This window comes from Orcinus orca, chromosome X, assembly GCF_937001465.1.
Source record: "Orcinus orca chromosome X, mOrcOrc1.1, whole genome shotgun sequence".
Lineage (NCBI taxonomy): Eukaryota > Metazoa > Chordata > Mammalia > Artiodactyla > Delphinidae > Orcinus > Orcinus orca.
Window position 1 is genome coordinate 64,367,903 of NC_064580.1, and position 19,245 is coordinate 64,387,147.

The window sequence follows — 19,245 nt, forward strand, 5'->3', positions numbered from 1 at the left end:
AGTAGTACTTACAGTATTCTAAAGAGCCAGAGACTTCTTACAGCTGTCCAAGGAGCTAGTAGTGCAAACAGCACCCTGAGCTGGGCGAATCTTTTGACATCCTTCTCAGAGAAGAGTATCCTTTCTCAGTGATTACAAAGAACTGCTGTAGTGATAACTAGTTATTTGCTCCAGCAGTTCCATATTAAATACTTCTCTGCCACCAAACACCCTGTACACTAGAGCTGGAACACTATTCATTTTTACCAGGCAGCTACCTCACTGTTGAAATTTATATCCGAAAGAATGATTAGACCTTGGCTTATTTTTCTTTTCATATAAAATGGGGAAACTGGTTCCATCATTTCTAAGTCCTCACTTCAGTGTGGTGCTTTAGGCTACTTTAAATTAGCAGAATTAAACAGGGGGCATTTTATGTAATAGATTAATCAAATAAATTGATCTATGGTTTTCAAAAGCACCTCAGCATATGTTCTCTCATTTTTATCCTTTTACAGTAATCTTCTTGAAATAAGTAGGGGCTGGTTGGAGCTCCAGATGAAAAAATTTAAGGATTAGGAGGTTTAGGTAGTTTTTCTAAAAGTGAAAATTGTTAAAGCCCAAACAAGGAATGGTTTGAAAATGGTGGTAGAGCCCAAAGATACTGGTCTTAAGAGTTCCACTCTAGAACTCCTTTGATCATACTAAAATATCAAAGTCACAGTGGTCTATCCACAGACCCACCACCCTTAGTAAAATGAGAGACACTGGTCATCAGGTACATGGTATAAATAGGTTTTTAGACTTCAAAATTTCAATGACCAGGTTATCAATTCTAACTTGCAATCTTCCTTACAACATAAAAACTTAACAGCAACTTTTTGGTTGTATCTTGGCAGTTGACACTATACAATGGCAATATACAAGAAGAGAGGAGAGAGTCTTAGCCAGGCAATCTGCTTTGAAAGGAAGAATGCACAGATAGTGCTAAACTTCCTTCCTGGGGAGACAATTTTCAATTGATACTTATGTATAATGAAAACCCAAAATAAAGGATAGCAATCCAGTTCCCTTGGGTCTGACTTGCCTTGGGCATTTTGCCTAGTAAAGCAGTAAGAGGGGGGTAGGAATGGTTCCTGTCCCCAGAATGTGAAAAGAATTGGAACTGGGATCATTGACAAATGCAGGAAAAGGAGTGAAGGCCCAGCCACCTAGTTCAGGCTTGCTTTTGGTAGTCAATACTGCACAAACACAACATCAAAGTGGTAGGGAGATCTTGGGCTGATGGGCTAAAAAATGGGACAATTAATACTGTGTTAATAACACCGAAGGGGTTGTGGGAGGTCAGCACTACTCAGAAGTAATGCAAAGAAGGAAGTGGAAGGGTCCATGTCTAACGGGCCGGACCAAAGAAAGTGCAACCAAGGTATTACAGAAATTCAAAATGGGCAAAACAATGACATCTGAGATTGTTAACGTTTTAAGTCCAAGAGAAAAGCATTTTGCTCAGTCAACATTTCCCATCAACTATGCAGGAGCAGGAGGGGCAAGAGAGCACAATCTTATCTGGATACATGGACACCTGAAATTGTGAGCATTAATATTCCATAAGAAGGGTCCAAGGGCAGGCAAGTGGTCTGGAGAGGGAAGATAATGGCAAGACTATGACTACTTGGAATTTGATACACTGGAGCCAATGCAAAAGGAGTGGGAGTATGGGTCGTTGTTTGATGGACAAGTTCACAGCATACTGCAGTGTTTATACTTTATTATGCCATGGGAAGCTGGAGCTGGGAATGCTTGCCTAACAAAGCCAGGGAGGAAAAACCCATTGCTAAATGCCATTGTGCTCATCAGCAGTCCCAGTAGAAGTTTTGTGTCATTAGCAGCCCCTGCAGTAATGCAAAGGGGGTGCAAAGGGATGCTATCCGACTCTAAAAAGAAGAGAGAATAGATAATTGCAAATATTCACATTATCAGTCCAAAAAAGGGGCCTTAGTCAGTACCTCTGATGTATACAGTGAGGGTACAGGGGTCCTATCTAATGATCGTACTTTTGATATGTTATTGGTGCATATTAATTGTCCAAGAGCTGAGGTCATGATAGTTAGCTGAGGGGATATGACATTAGTCTAGTGATAAAGACAACAATTTCAATTATGTATATTAACGGTCCACTAGAAGGGACCTTGGGGGAAAACAGTATCCCCTGCAGTATTACAAAGGAGATAAAATAGTCCTAGAAGTAACAGGGTTGTGAAAAACTGCAATTCTGCACATTAACTGTCCAAATAGAAAGGTCTTGGTGGTGGGCACAACCTACTGGAAGGCATAGGAAATGTGGGGGAGGAGGGGATCCTTGTCTACTGCCCAAGAACCAAATGCAATTATGCACATTAACAGGCCAAGGAATGGGGATATATGGGTCAGCAACCCTGATATACTGCAAATGGAGGGCAACAGGATAAGATGAACTAAGTTGCAGTTATGTACATTAATGTCGAAGGGACATGGTGTGGTCAATTAAAATCGTATACCTTGTACAAATATAAGGATCTTAAAGTAGCAGGCACTCCCTGCTAAAAGACAAAGGGAGTGGGGAGATAGGTGCCCCCATCAACTGTACAGGAACATGCACAAATGCAATTATGCACAATAACAAGCCATAAAAAGAGGCCTTAGTGATCATTACCCCTGCTGTGCTACAAAAGGGGTCTGAGAGGATAGGATCTTATCCATATGGGATGAGCCATGTGCAGTTATGCACATTAATGTCCAAGGTGACTGGTTGTGGTCAGTTACAATTGTGCACCTTGACTGTCCAAATTTAACAGTCCTGTGGAGGGGGCACTTCCTGCTGGAAGGACAGGGAATGGAGAGGTGTCCTTGTCTAGTGCACAGGAACCCAGACAAATACAATAACAGGACAAGAAATGGGACTTAGGGGTCAAAATCTTTGTGGTACTTCTAAGGGGTTTGAAGGGGAAGGATCCTAATGTAATTGTCATTACACGTATTTGAGAAAGGGGCCTTAAGTGGACAGTACCCCATGCAGTAAAGCAAAGGGAGTGTGAAAAGAGTCAGGGACACAAGTTAACTCAAAGGACCATGGACAATTTTAACTACACATAGTCACAGTCCCAAAACAAGGGCTTTAAGGTAGTAAGTAACCTGTGCTTCAATAAGTGGAGTCCTGATCTAAAAAGCACAGTTGTGGACAACTGAGAATGTATACAAGACAACTAAGATTGTGCACATTAACTGCAGTAGTGTGTAAGATCTTGAGTAGTAGGCACCTCCTGTTGGAATATAAATAGAATGGGGAGGGTCCTTACCTGGTGTACAGGTACAGGAGCAAATGTAAGTATACACATTAACAGTCCAAGAAAACTTATCTTGGCTAGTCAGAAGCCCCCGCAGTAACGTAAATGGGGCAAGGAAATGGGATCCTAATCTAACATAAGGGAGCATGGGTTACTGAAATTATGCACGTTTAAACTCTAGAGGAAAAGCAGCCACAGTTGATCAGGACCCCTGATGCAAAGGAGGTGAAATGTGATGGGATCCTAGTGTAATTTTGCACATTAACTGTCCAAAAGAGAAACTAGTCAGTAGTCCCTCCTATAATACTAAGAACTCAAGATATTAGCTTGTCACGAGGGCACATGCACAATGAGTCCCAAGAGAAGGACTCTGAGTCACTAACATCCCCTGATATAATACAGAAAGGGAGGGATATTAAAGACAGGGGCCTTGAACACTGGAATTTTGCATGTAAATACTCCCAGAAAAAGTAACGGAGGTAATTAATACATCTTCTTATAAAACAAAGAGAGTACAAGGGACTTAAGTGAAAGATATATTTGTGGTCAATTACCATGGTTCACTTTATTCTAGTACAAAGGTCTTGAGTAAAGGGCATCCACCACTGAATACAAGGGAAGTTAGTGAGGTCTTTATATACTGCAGAGGAAGAAGGACAAATGCAATTGTGCATTAACAGTGAAAAGAAGGGGCCTTGGTGTTCAGGACCCTATGCTGTAATGCTGACAGGGTGTGAGAGGATGGGATGCACCACAACAGTCCCAAGTACCCTCTGTGGTAAGGGTACTGGAGTAGAAAGGGACTGGAAACTAGACTGACAGAAAGGACCATAGTTGCAGTTAAGCATCTTAAGAGTCCCAAAAACGCTCCCATGTAATGCAAAGGGAGTAGGAGGTAACGGGATTCTAGACCAACAGAAGGGAACACAGGTGCAATTACCATGACAGTCCCAAATGCCCTCCCAGGTAATGTAAAGGGGGTCATGGGATCCAAAACTAACAAAAGGGACCATATCTGCATTTAAACACATTCACAGATCCAAGTACCTTCTGTGGTAATGCAAACAAAGCTGGAGGGGATGGACCCCAGACTGAGAAGGGACCACAGCTGCAATTAAACACTTTAATAGTCCCAAGTGCCCTCTGCTGTAATGCAAAGGGAGTAGGAGGGCATGGGAAGTGAGACTAACAGAAGGGACCACAGATGCAATTAAGCACTTCAACAGTCCCAAATACACTCCTAGGTAATGTTAAGGGAGTTAGAGGGCATGGAATCCTAGATTAACAAAACAGATTACAGCTGCATTTAAGCACCTTTCTGTCCCAATACCAACAAGTAATACAAATGAGTAGAAAGGGATGAGATCCTAGAATTACAAAGGGACCACAGCCAAAAACGAGCACAGTGACAGTCCGAAATATGTTCCCAAGTTACGTGAGGGAATTGGAGTGCTTGATAAAGTACACTTAACAGATGGGACTACAGCTGCCACTAACCACTTTAAAGGTCTCAAATACCTCTGCAGTCATGCAAAAGGAGATAGGTGGGAATGGGATCCGAGGTTAACATAAGGGATTGTACCTGCATTTAATAAGCACATTAACAGTCCCTTGTAGCCTCTGTGGAAACGCAAATCAAGTAGGAGGGGATGGGATCCCAGACTAACAGAAGGGACAGGAGTCCAATTAAAATAGTCCCAAGTGCCCTCTGCAGAAATGCAAAGGGAGTTAGGTGGGAATGGGATCCTAGGTTTAAAAAAAAAAGGACTGTACCTGCATTCAAGCACAGTAACAGTCCATTGTACACTGTGGTAATGCAAATCAAGGAGGGAAAGGGAATCTAGACCAACAGAAGGGACAGCAGCTTCAATGAAGCCCATTAAGAGTCCCCAGTACCCTTTGCAGTGATGTAAAGGGAGTTAGGTGGGAATATAGTTCAAGGTTAACATAAGAAACTGTACCTGCATTTAAGCACATTGAAAGTCCCTTGTAGCCTCTGGGATGATGCAAAGGGAGTTACGTGGGAATGGGATCCCACCTTACAAAGGGACTGTAACTGCATTTAAGCACATTAACAGTCCTTTGTACCCTCTTTTATAATGCAAATTTAGTAGGAGGGCATGGGAATCTAGACGGACAGATGAGACTGTATAGGCAGGTAAATGCATTAACAGTCCCAAGTACGCTCTGCAGTCATGCAAAGGGAATTAGGTGGGAATGGGATCATAGGTAACATAAGGGACTGTAGTGCCATTTAAGCACATTAAAAATCCCTTGTACACTCTGTGGTAATGTAAATCAAGTAGGAGGGAATGGGATTCTAGACTAAGAGGGAAACCGTAGCTGCATTAAAGCTTGTTAACAGTCCCAATTACCATCTGCAGTCATGAAAAGGGAGTTAGGTGGGATTTCGGGGTTAACTCAAGGCACTGTACCTGCATTTAAACACATTAGCAGTCCCTGGTAGCCTCTTTGGTAATGCAAATGGAGGCAGGTGGAAATGGGATCCTTGAACTCTACCTGCATTTAAGCACCATAACAGTCCCTTGTACCCTCCGTGGTAATGTAAATCCTGTAGGAGGGGATGGGATCCTAGACTAAGGGACTGTGGCTTCAGTAAAGCCCATTAATAGTCCCAAATACCCTCTGCAGTCATGCAAAGGGAGTTAGGTGGGAACAAGATCCTAGGTTAACATAAGGGACTGTAGCTGCATTTAAGCACTCAACAGTACTTTGTAGCCTCTGTGGTAGTGCAAAAGGAGTTAGGTGGAAATGGGATCCTGGTTATCAAAAGGGACTGTAGATCCATTTAAGTATATTAACCATCCCTTCTACCCTCTCTGGTAATGCAAATCAAGAAGGAAGGGAACAGATCCTAGACTAACAGAAAGGACTGTAGCTGCAATCAATCGCATTTAAAGTCCCAAGTATTCTCTGCAGTCATACAAAGTGAGTTAGTTGGGGGTGGTATCCAAGATTACCATAAGGGACTATAATTGCATTTAAGCATGTTAACAGTCCCTTGTACAGTCAGTGGTAATGCAAAGGGGGTTAGTTGGGAATGGGATCCTAGGTGAAACAATAAAGGGGACTATACCTGCATTTAAGCACATTAACAGTCCCTTGTATCCTCTGTGGTAATGTAAATCTGTAGGAGGGGATGGGAATCTAGACTAAGAGAAGGGACTGTAGCTGTGATTAAGCCCGTTAACAGTCCCAAGTACCCTCTGCAGTCATAAAAAGGGAGTTAGGTAGGAATGGGTTCCTAGGTTAAAAAAAAAAAAAGGGACTGTAGCTGCATTTAAGCACATTAACAGTCCATTATACCCCCTTTGGTAATGCAAATCGAGGACAGCCTGGGAATCTAGACTAATAGAAGGGAGGGCAGTGCAATTAAGCCCATTAACAAGTCCCATGTAGGCTCTGCATTAATGAAAAGGGAGTTAGGTGGGAATGGGATCCTAGGTTAACATAAGGGACTGTAGTTGCATTTAAGCACATTAATAGTTATACAGTTTGTGGTAATGCAAACCGTGTAAGAGAGGATGGGAATGTACACTAACAGAAGGGAACGCAGCTACAGTAAGCTCGGTAATAACAGTCCCAAGTACCCTCTGCAGTCAGGAAAGGGAGTTAGGTGGAAATGGAATCTTAGGTTACAAAAGGGACTGTAGCTCCATTTAAGCACATAAACAATCCATTGTACTCCCTTTGGTAATGCAGATTGAGTAGGAGGGCATGGGAATCTGGACTAACAGAAGGGGCTATAGCTCTAATTGAGTCCATTAACAGTCCCAAGTACCCTCTGCAGTTGTGAAAAGAGAGGTTAGGTGGGGATGGGATCCTAGGTTAACATAAGGAGCTGTAGCTGTTTTTAAGCCCATTAACAGTCCCTTGTAGAGCCTGTGGTAACGCAAATCATGTAGGAGTGGATGGGAATCTAGGGTAACAGAAGGGACTGTAGCTGCAATAAAGCCCAATAACAATCCCAAGTACCCTCTGCAGTCATGAAAAGAGAGTGAGGTGGGAATGGAATCCTAGGTTAAAAGGGCGGGGGGCGGGGAGATTGCACTTGCATTTAAAAGCACATTAACAGTCCCTTCTGTCCTCTCTGGTAATCTAAAGGGAATTAGGAGGTAATTAGGTCTAATGGGATCCTAGGCTAAGATAAGGGACAGCAGTACAATTAAGCCCATTAGCAAGTTCTATGTAGGCTCTGCAGTAATGAAGAGGGAGATAGTTGGGGATGGGATCCTAGGTTAATATAAGTGACTGTAGCTGCTTTTAAGCACAGTAACAGTCCCTTGTACCCTCTGTGGTAATGCAAAGGGAGTTAGGTGAAAATAGGATCCTACCTTAAAAAAGCGATTGTTTCTACATTTAAGCATATTAACAGTCCCTTGTATCCTCTTTGGTAACCTAAAAGGAATTAGGTAGAGATGGGATCCTAGACTAACGGAAGGGACAGTAGTGCAACTAAGGCCATTAACAAGTCCTATGTAGGCTCTGCAGTAATGGAAGGGAGATAATTAGGGATGGGATCCTAGGTTAAGACAGGGGACTATAGCTGCATTTAAGCCCATTAACAGTCCCAAGTACCCTCTGCAGTCATTAAAAGGGAGTTAAGTGGGAATAGGGTCCTAGATAAACATAAGGGACTGTAGCTGCTTTTAAGCACAGTAACAGTCCCTTGTACCCTCTGTGGTAGTGCAAGGGAGTTAGGTGGGAATGGGGTCATAGGTAAACATAAGAGACTGTAGTTGCATTTAACCACAGTAACAGTCTCTCGTGTACTCTGGGGTAATGCAAACTGAGTACAGGGATGGGATTCTAGACGAACAGAAGGGACAGCAGTGTAATAAAGCCCATTAACAAGTCCATGTAGGCTCTGCAGTAATGAAAAGGGAGTTAGGTGGCAATGGGATCCTAGAGTAACATAAAGGACTGTAGCTCTATTTAAGCACATTAGCAGTCCCTGTACTCTCTGTGTTAATGCAAATGGAGTAGGATGGAACGGATTCTAGATACCAGAAGGGACTGTGCCTGCAACAAAGCCCGTTAACAGTCCCAAGTACTCTCTGCAATCACGAAAAGGGAGTTAGGTGGAGAGGGGATCCTAGGTAATTGCATTTAAGCACATTAACATTCCCTTGTATCCCCTTTGGTAATGCAAATGGAGTAGGAGGGCATGGGAATCTAGACTAACAGAAGGGATTATGGCTCTAATTGAGCCCATTAACTCCCCCAAGTACCCTCTGCATCATTCAAAGAGCTTTAAATGGGAATGGGATCATAGGTAAACATGAGAGAGTGTAGATGCATTTAAGGATATTAGTCTCTACACTCTAGGGTAATGCAAATCAAGTAAGAGGAATGGGCTCCTAGACTAATAGGAGGGACAGCAGTGCAATTAAGCCCATTAACAAGTCCCATATAGGCTCTGCATTAATGAAAAGGAAGTTAGGTGGGGATGGGATCCTAGGTTAACATAAGAGACTATAGCTCCATTTAAGCACATTAACAGTCCCAGTTACCCTATGTGGTAATGCAAATCCAGTAAGAAGGAAACTGATTCTAGATTTACAGAAGGGACTGTAGCTGCAGTAAAGCCCATTAACAGTCCCAAGTACCCTCTGCAGTCATTAAAAGGGAGTCAGGCGGGAATAGGGTCCTAGATAAACATAAGGGACTGTAGCTGCTTTTAAGCATAGTAACAGTCCCTTGTACCCTCTGTGGTAGTGCAAGGGGGTTAGGTGGGAATGGGGTCATAGGTAAACGTAAGAGACTGTAGATGCATTTAAGCACAGTAACAGTCTCTTGTACATTCTGGGATAATGCAAATTGAGTAGGTGGGATGGACTCCTAGATTAACAGAAGGGACAGCAGTGCCATTAAGCCCATTAACAAGTCCATGTAGGCTCTGCAGTAATGAAAAGGGAGTTAGGTGGCAATGGGATCCTAGATTAACATAAAGGACTGTAGCTCTATTTAAGCACATTAGCAGTCCTTTGTGCCTTCTATGTTAATGTAAATCGTGTAGGAGTGAATGGGAGTCTAGACTAACAGAAGGGACTGTAGCTGCAATAAACCCATTAACAGTCCCAAGTAACCTCTGCAGTCATTCAAACAGGTTTAAATGGGAATGGGATCATAGGTAAACATGAGAGACTGTAGATGCATTTAAGGATGTTAACAGTCTCTACACTCTGGGGTAATGCAAATCAAGTTAAGAGGGATGGGCTCCTAGACTAATAGGAGGGACAGCAGTGCAATTAAGCCCATTAACAAGTCCCATATAGGCTCTGCATTAATGAAAAGGAAGTTAGGTGGGAATGGGATCCTAGGTTAACATAAGGGACTATAGCTCCATTTAAGCACATTAACAGTCCCTTGTGCCCTTTGTGGTAATGCAAATCCAGTAAGAAGGAAACTGATTCTAGATTAACAGAGGGACTGTAGCTGCAGTAAAGCCTATTAACAGTCCCAAGGACCCTCTGCAGTCATTAAAAGGGAGTCAGGCGGGAATAGGGTCCTAGATAAACATAAGGGACTGTAGCTGCTTTTAAGCATAGTAACAGTCCCTTGTACCCTCTGTGGTAGTGCAAGGGAGTTAGGTGGGAATGGGGTCATAGGTAAACATGAGAGACTGTAGATGCATTTAAGCACAGTAACAGTCTCTTGTACACTCTGGGATAATGCAAATTGAGTAGGTGGGATGGACTCCTAGATTAACAGAAGGGACAGCAGTGCCATTAAGCCCATTAACAAGTCCATGTAGGCTCTGCAGTAATGAAAAGGGAGTTAGGTGGCAATGGGATCCTAGATTAACATAAAGGACTGTAGCTCTAAGCACATTAGCAGTCCTTTGTGCCTTCTGCGTTAATGTAAATCGTGTAGGAGTGAATGGGAATCTAGACTAACAGAAGGGACTGTAGCTGCAATAAAACCCATTAACAGTCCCAAGTACCCTCTGCAGTCATTCAAAGAGGTTTAAATGGGAATGGGATCATAGGTAAACATGAGAGACTGTAGATGCATTTAAGGATGTTAACAGTCTCTACACTCTGGGGTAATGCAAATCAAGTAAGAGGGATGGGCTCCTAGACTAATAGGAGGGACAGCAGTGCAATTAAGCCCGTTAACAAGTCCCATATAGGCTCTGCATTAATGAAAAGGAAGTTAGGTGGGAATGGGATCCTAGGTTAACATAAGGGACTATAGCTCCATTTAAGCACATTAACAGTCCCAGTTACCCTATGTGGTAATGCAAATCCAGTAAGAAGGAAACTGATTCTAGATTTACAGAAGGGACTGTAGCTGCAGTAAAGCCCATTAACAGTCCCAAGTACCCTCTGCAGTCATTAAAAGGGAGTCAGGCGGGAATAGGGTCCTAGATAAACATAAGGGACTGTAGCTGCTTTTAAGCACAGTAACAGTCCATTGTACCCTCTGTGGTAGTGCAAGGGAGTTAGGTGGGAATGGGGTCATAGGTAAACGTAAGAGACTGTAGATGCATTTAAGCACAGTAACAGTCTCTTGTACATTCTGGGATAATGCAAATTGAGTAGGTGGGATGGACTCCTAGATTAACAGAAGGGACAGCAGTGCCATTAAGCCCATTAACAAGTCCATGTAGGCTCTGCAGTAATGAAAAGGGAGTTAGGTGGCAATGGGATCCTAGATTAACATAAGAGACTATAGCTCCATTTAAGCACATTAACAGTCCCAGTTACCCTATGTGGTAATGCAAATCCAGTAAGAAGGAAACTGATTCTAGATTTACAGAAGGGACTGTAGCTGCAGTAAAGCCCATTAACAGTCCCAAGTACCCTCTGCAGTCATTAAAAGGGAGTCAGGCGGGAATAGGGTCCTAGATAAACATAAGGGACTGTAGCTGCTTTTAAGCATAGTAACAGTCCCTTGTACCCTCTGTGGTAGTGCAAGGGGGTTAGGTGGGAATGGGGTCATAGGTAAACGTAAGAGACTGTAGATGCATTTAAGCACAGTAACAGTCTCTTGTACATTCTGGGATAATGCAAATTGAGTAGGTGGGATGGACTCCTAGATTAACAGAAGGGACAGCAGTGCCATTAAGCCCATTAACAAGTCCATGTAGGCTCTGCAGTAATGAAAAGGGAGTTAGGTGGCAATGGGATCCTAGATTAACATAAAGGACTGTAGCTCTATTTAAGCACATTAGCAGTCCTTTGTGCCTTCTATGTTAATGTAAATCGTGTAGGAGTGAATGGGAGTCTAGACTAACAGAAGGGACTGTAGCTGCAATAAACCCATTAACAGTCCCAAGTAACCTCTGCAGTCATTCAAACAGGTTTAAATGGGAATGGGATCATAGGTAAACATGAGAGACTGTAGATGCATTTAAGGATGTTAACAGTCTCTACACTCTGGGGTAATGCAAATCAAGTTAAGAGGGATGGGCTCCTAGACTAATAGGAGGGACAGCAGTGCAATTAAGCCCATTAACAAGTCCCATATAGGCTCTGCATTAATGAAAAGGAAGTTAGGTGGGAATGGGATCCTAGGTTAACATAAGGGACTATAGCTCCATTTAAGCACATTAACAGTCCCTTGTGCCCTTTGTGGTAATGCAAATCCAGTAAGAAGGAAACTGATTCTAGATTAACAGAGGGACTGTAGCTGCAGTAAAGCCTATTAACAGTCCCAAGGACCCTCTGCAGTCATTAAAAGGGAGTCAGGCGGGAATAGGGTCCTAGATAAACATAAGGGACTGTAGCTGCTTTTAAGCATAGTAACAGTCCCTTGTACCCTCTGTGGTAGTGCAAGGGAGTTAGGTGGGAATGGGGTCATAGGTAAACATGAGAGACTGTAGATGCATTTAAGCACAGTAACAGTCTCTTGTACACTCTGGGATAATGCAAATTGAGTAGGTGGGATGGACTCCTAGATTAACAGAAGGGACAGCAGTGCCATTAAGCCCATTAACAAGTCCATGTAGGCTCTGCAGTAATGAAAAGGGAGTTAGGTGGCAATGGGATCCTAGATTAACATAAAGGACTGTAGCTCTAAGCACATTAGCAGTCCTTTGTGCCTTCTGCGTTAATGTAAATCGTGTAGGAGTGAATGGGAATCTAGACTAACAGAAGGGACTGTAGCTGCAATAAAACCCATTAACAGTCCCAAGTACCCTCTGCAGTCATTCAAAGAGGTTTAAATGGGAATGGGATCATAGGTAAACATGAGAGACTGTAGATGCATTTAAGGATGTTAACAGTCTCTACACTCTGGGGTAATGCAAATCAAGTAAGAGGGATGGGCTCCTAGACTAATAGGAGGGACAGCAGTGCAATTAAGCCCGTTAACAAGTCCCATATAGGCTCTGCATTAATGAAAAGGAAGTTAGGTGGGAATGGGATCCTAGGTTAACATAAGGGACTATAGCTCCATTTAAGCACATTAACAGTCCCAGTTACCCTATGTGGTAATGCAAATCCAGTAAGAAGGAAACTGATTCTAGATTTACAGAAGGGACTGTAGCTGCAGTAAAGCCCATTAACAGTCCCAAGTACCCTCTGCAGTCATTAAAAGGGAGTCAGGCGGGAATAGGGTCCTAGATAAACATAAGGGACTGTAGCTGCTTTTAAGCACAGTAACAGTCCATTGTACCCTCTGTGGTAGTGCAAGGGAGTTAGGTGGGAATGGGGTCATAGGTAAACGTAAGAGACTGTAGATGCATTTAAGCACAGTAACAGTCTCTTGTACATTCTGGGATAATGCAAATTGAGTAGGTGGGATGGACTCCTAGATTAACAGAAGGGACAGCAGTGCCATTAAGCCCATTAACAAGTCCATGTAGGCTCTGCAGTAATGAAAAGGGAGTTAGGTGGCAATGGGATCCTAGATTAACATAAAGGACTGTAGCTCTATTTAAGCACATTAGCAGTCCTTTGTGCCTTCTGTGTTAATGTAAATCGTGTAGGAGTGAATGGGAATCTAGCCTAACAGAAGGGACTGTAGCTGCAATAAAACCCATTAACAGTCCCAAGTACCCTCTGCAGTCATGAAAAGAGAGTGAGGTGGGAATGGAATCCTAGGTTAAAAAACGGGGGGAGGGGGATTGTACATGCATTTAAAAGCACATTAACAGTCCCTTGTGTCCTCTTTGGTAATCTAAAGGGAATTAGGAGGGGATGGGATCGTAGGCTAAGATAAGGGACAGTAGTACAATTAAGCCCATTAGCAAGTTCTCTGTAGGCTCTGCAGTAATGAAAAGGGAGATAGTTGGGGATGGGATCCTAGGTTAACATAAGGGACTACAGCTGCATTTAAGGACATTAACAGTCCCTTGTACCCTCTGTGGTAATGCAAATCCAACAAGAAGGAAACTGATTCTAGATTTACAGAAGGGACTGTATCTGCAATAAAGCCCATTAACAGTCCGTTGTCCCCCTTTTGGTAATACAAATAGAGTAGGAGGGCATGGGACCCTGTAACAGAAGGGACTGTAGCTCTAATTGAGCCTATTAACAGTCCCAAGTACCCTCTGCAGTCATGCAAAGAGATTTAGACAGGAATGGGATCATAGGTAAACGTAAGAGACTATAGATGCATTTAAGCACAGTAACAGCCTCTCATACATTCTGGGGTAACACAAATTGAGTAGGAGGGATGGGATTCTAGACTAACAGAAGGGACAGCAGTACAATTAAGCCCATTAACAAGTCCATGTAGGCTCTGCATTAATGCAAAAGGAGTTGGGGGGGATGGGTTCCTAGGTTAACATAAGGGACTGTAGCTCCACTTAAGCACATTAACAGTCCCTTGTGCCCTTTGTGGTAATGCAATTCGAGTAGGAAGGGAATGGATTCTAGAGTGACAAAAGGAACTGTAGCTGCAATAAAGCTCATTAACAGTTCCAAGTACCCTCCGCAGTACCCTCCTCACTCAAAGGGAGTTAGGTGGGGATGGGTTCCTAGGTTAACATAAGGGACTGTAGCTGTCTAAGTCCATTATCAGTCCCTTGTACTGCCTGTAGTAATGCAAATCATCTAGGAGGGGAATGGGTGCTAGACTAACAGAGGGGTCTGTAGCTGCAATCAAGCCCATTAACTGCCGGAAGTATCCTCTGCTGTAATGCAAAGGCAGTTAGTTGGGGATGGGATTCTAGTTTAAAGAAAGGAGTCATTGGGACTGCAATTTTGCACATGAACAGTGTCAGGAAATGGCCTTAGATAATTAGCACCTTTCAGAAGTAAAGATGGTGCAGGGTTCCTGATACAAAAGGCTCAGGCGTAATCAATTAGGTTTGTGCACATAAAATGTCCTAGTGCAGAGTTCTTAAGTAGTAAGGGTCCTCTGCCAGAATACAAAGTGGGTGGGTGTGACTAATTCACAGGACATTGACAAATGCAACTATGAACATTATCAATTCAAGAGAAGGTTCCTTGAGAGTCTGACCCATATAGCATGCAAATGGGATACAGTGGCCCATTAAAATGGACAGGACTCTGGACAACTGCAACTGTGCAAATTAACTGTCCAAAAGCTGAGTTCTTGAATAATCTGCATGACCTAGCAGTATTCCACCGAGTGTGGGATTTCATTTTTTATTGCATGGGACCATAGATATATGTAATTATGCACATCAATTGTTTAATAAGAGAAGGGACTTTGGGTAATCAGAACTCCTCAGAAGAAATGGCACAGAGGTAAGGGATATCCTAGACTAATGGATGGGACCATGGGAAATGAGGATTTTACATATTAATGCAAAGTGATAGGTAGTCTGAACTGCCTAGGAGCAATGAAGAGCATGGGCGGGTCTTACCTGTTAAGCAGGACCATGACTAACAGTAATTGTACCCATTAATATACCAAAGTAAAGGACTTTGAGGATGAGCACTTCTGCTGTAGTGCAAAAAAGTTGCAGAGGACTTGTGTAATGAACAATTGGGATTCTTCTCATTAATAATTCAAGGAAGATGGTCTCAGGTAGTCAGCAGTGCCTAATAGCAATGCGAATGGGATGGAGGGTCATTGATTAATGGGGAAGACGATGTACAGTTTGGTACTTTAATTGTCCAAGAACAGCAGGACTCCCGAAAAGCAGAGCAAAATTGGTAGGATGCCTTTGTTTAATGGACAAGGCTATGACAATTGGGACTGAGCACATTAACTGTGGAACAAAAAATCTGGGTTTTCTGTGCCCCCTGCTGAATGCAAAAGGGTTTTTGACTGGGATCTAATCCAATGGGCAGGATTATGAACAATTAGAATTTCACTCAGTGCAAAGAGTTTAGGTGGTCAGCACAGTATATATGCACTGTCCAGAAAACTGGGATTGTGACTACTGCATCAATGACAGAGGAATGGTTTCTCCTTCCTTAAGGACAGGGGATTGAGAAGATTGAGTAACTAGACTTATGAAAGCTCTCAATTAATTAACATTTCCTAACATTAATGCAAAGGGTGTGTGGATTCTTTGTTCTAACATGGGACAATGGACAAAAGGGATTCTGTACATTAATTGAAAATGGTGACTCAGGTAGTCAGCATTCAATATCTGCAATGCTAGAGGCAGACAGGGTATCCCAGTCTACTGGGTGAGCAACGTGGACAACTTATTTTTAGCACTGAATCAATGCAAATTTCACGGGCTTTAGGGAGAAACAGGACTGAGGCTGGGCTGGGGCTGGGGCTGGGGCTGGGGTTGCGGCAGGGGCTGGGGCAGGGGCCGGGGCAGGGGCTGGGGCAGGGCCTGGGGCTGGGGCTGGGGCTGGGGCTGGGGCTGGGGCTGGGGCCGGGGCCGGGGCTGGGGCCGGGGCCGGGGCTGGGGCCGGGACTGGGGCCAGAGCTGGGGCTAGGGCCGGGGCTGGGGCCATTAAGGGGGTTGCTGGGAAAAGGGCTGGGGTGGAGCTAGAGGCTGTGGAGTCAAGGAACCACAGAAAACTGAAATTATGAGCAATAATACTCCAATATAATAAGTTCGAATAGAAGAAGCAAGTCCACAGCAATTCAAGTTTCCTGCAGATAGGTGGGTCATTAGTCAATTAGTGCAGCATTAAGGGTGAGAACAAAGCAAGGCCTGGACCGGAGTGGACCTTCAAATATTCCTTTTTACATTCAGTCATAAAGTTAAATTTTTAATTAACTACTTCTGTGCTATAAGACTCTTCAAAAATCCAAAGGGAAGTAGTTTATTAAGTCAGCCCCAAAGTAAAAAATAGTAAAAACTTTAAAATGGCTTATTATTTTACTTTGAACATCTAAAGACAAAAAAAGTTTAAGCAATTTGTAGAAAAAGAAACTGAAAACTTTAAGGAATTTTAAAGGAACCCAAACATGAAAACCAATTAAATGTAACTGAAATGAAGTCTACAAATAAAGCCCCTAAATACATTTCCATAGTAGTCCCTTAAGGCTTAAATCGAACACTAGCAAACCACATAATCAAACTATGTATGACTAACATCCAAGAAACAAATAGAAATCAAAATCCGACCCCAGCATTAGCCATGGGGTAGGTGTTCCTCTTGAGGAAGGCAGGGATTCCTCTTCTGCCACCTGTCGGCCAACGATCATCTGCGATCCATTCTGGTCCTTGCCACGACTCACCGCCATTTTCACACTTGGCAGGCATGGAGCACTGCCCCTGGCCAAAGTGCAGAAGAGCAGAGGCGGGGTTGGCGGGGGCGGGTAGTACACTAGCCTTAGGCCACGGCACCAATGCAGAGGAATGGCGTGAAGTTCAGCCCGCACAGCCTAATATCCTGCACTGCAAGTGGCAATGCCGGAGGGGAGGGAGCAAGTGAAAGGGGAGGGAGGTGGAAAGGCCAAATGTCCTTGGAAAGACCTTGGTACCACCCACTGGGAGTAGTACAAACGTGGCCCGTCCTGACTGGCTGAATAGAGACGGTAGCGAGGTGCTATTCTAACTCGGTCTAATTCCATCCTCCACTAACTGGCTGCGACCAATTCCACCATCCTTTCTGATTGGGTGGGTCATGCGGCAATCCAACATTGCCAATCCCTCCTTTCACTTTTTCGCGGCAAAGCCCGCCATCTTTAACAATGCGGCAGGCCCTCCTGGTGCAAAGCCCGCCAAGAATGTAACGGTCGCTCACCCCTGCCATGACATCCACGTGACAAACTGCCATGATATCCACATGACAAGGTCAGCCATATTGTCCCTGCAGCAAAACCTGTCAGGAAATGCACACGGCAAAGACAAAGGCCCGCCATGTTTTAGACTGCGGCAAGTACTTAAGCCGCCATCTTTTACTATGTAACAGAATATTTCCACCGCCATGCTGCACACTAGAACAAAGACACCCATGATGTGGCTTCCCGCCACTGGAACACTGCGGCAAAATGGATCCGCCATTTTGAACACTCTAACAAAGCAGAGAGCCATGCTAAGCAATGCTGCAAAGTCAAAATCGCCATTTTGAACCCTGCGCCTAGGTCCTCTCCCTCTCATTTTCGATTAGCCTTTTGTAATGTGACACAGGATGATCCTGTTTTTCCACCTCATGATACCACAATTCATGCAAAACTCCTAACATGACCCAAATCAGCTCATTCAAAACACTTAACTCATGCAATGCATATCATTTCCTCTGCCTGTCCCCCTATTCATCTTACCTTCCTGGTTTATATTTAGCACAAACAACTAGCTCTCAGCCAAGCTGGGCGGCAATTCTAAAGTGGCCGCCATCTTTCCTCCCCAGCCTAACCAACCCCCTAGCCTAACTGCAAAGTCATCTCCCAGCCAAAGCCGTAGGTCCACTCACACAACACCAAACGATTAGCAGCAACATTTTGTAGACATTCCAGATAGTACAACGAACCACAAAACCCAACACTTTTCCATCCATAAAAAGCCCCGATGGGCGATGAAAAAAAAAAATCTAAGCAGGTATCCGCGGCCCCGATGGGCAAGGAAAAAAAAAATTAAAGCAGGTATCCGAGGCCCCGATGGGCAAAGGAAAAAAAGAAAAATCAAAGCAGGTATCCAAGGCCCCGATGGGCCAAAAAATAAATTAAAAAAAAAAAAAAAGGCAGGTATCCATTGCCCCGTTGGGCCAGAGGGTTGGGGAGAGAGGGGGTACACAGCAGGTATCCGAGGCCCCGATGGGCTAAGGGAAAAAAAAATTAAAAGCAGGTATCCGCGGCCCCGATGGGCAAAAAAATAACAATATTAAAACCAGGTATCCACAGCCCCGATGGGCAAAATATAGAAAAGGGGGAGAAAAAGAAGACTAAACCACAAAAAACCAGAGGAGTCAACCAAAAATCATTCCAAAGAAAAATTCCTTTAAAATTGAAAACTGCCTAAAAATATCCCAAATATCTGTAAAATAGCGAGGTGTCAAGAAAATACTAGGAGAAATTTCAGATTTTTAAAAATATTTTATGAATTTTTGGTGAATTTTTTAAAAGAAATACGCCATAAGGCATGGTTGGGGGCTGGAAAATGTTCCAGAAAGAACCACAAGGGCAAAGAGATCCAATATGAGCAAGCTTCTACCCCGGGAAAAGAAGAAATATGGCGGTCGCAGCAAAGTGCAGCGCTTTAAGAAGTGAGAGGGAGGGGACTGAGGGCGGAGGGAGTAGAAGAGGAGTGGCCTAGAAGATTGAAAGCCAGACATATTTGTAGTTTAGCCAGCTCAAAAATTTACCCAGTAACAAGAAAAAGAGAGATTTCAAAAAAACACAGCAACATACTAAAAAGAACATTAGACTGGAGGTAGGCTTCATTTCTAGTCTAGGAGCCACGACTTCAAAGGGTTTTCAATGGGTTCGCATCTGTAAAATAGGGACGTTGAGTAAATCAAATTAGATAACTGATGTTAAAATTCTCCACAAACAGTATAGCAAATGAAAAGGTTTTAGTTTAATTTGGTTTTGAAATAGGAGGAAAGGGGAAGTAGAGCTTTGATATGTTAATAAAGTATCCAAATAC

At 43.4% G+C, this 19,245-nt stretch overlaps 1 long non-coding RNA gene across 11 annotated transcripts in view; it reads right to left on the minus strand.

Moving 5' to 3' along the window:
• Positions 1–18,810, minus strand: part of LOC117198133 (uncharacterized) — a 33,343-nt gene extending 14,533 nt beyond the window's left edge. For 5 of the 11 annotated variants that reach the window (XR_007474941.1, XR_007474945.1, XR_007474937.1 and 2 more), the window contains exons 1-2: positions 11,612–18,810; positions 13–8,555 (exon numbers count right to left, since the gene is read on the minus strand). This is a non-coding gene — a long non-coding RNA (uncharacterized LOC117198133). Of the gene's footprint in view, positions 1–12; positions 8,556–9,412; positions 10,997–11,611 lie in introns of those variants that run through there. The other 6 variants (XR_007474943.1, XR_007474944.1, XR_007474939.1 and 3 more) reach the window with 4 other exon arrangements.
• Positions 18,811–19,245: the final 435 nt, after the last annotated feature.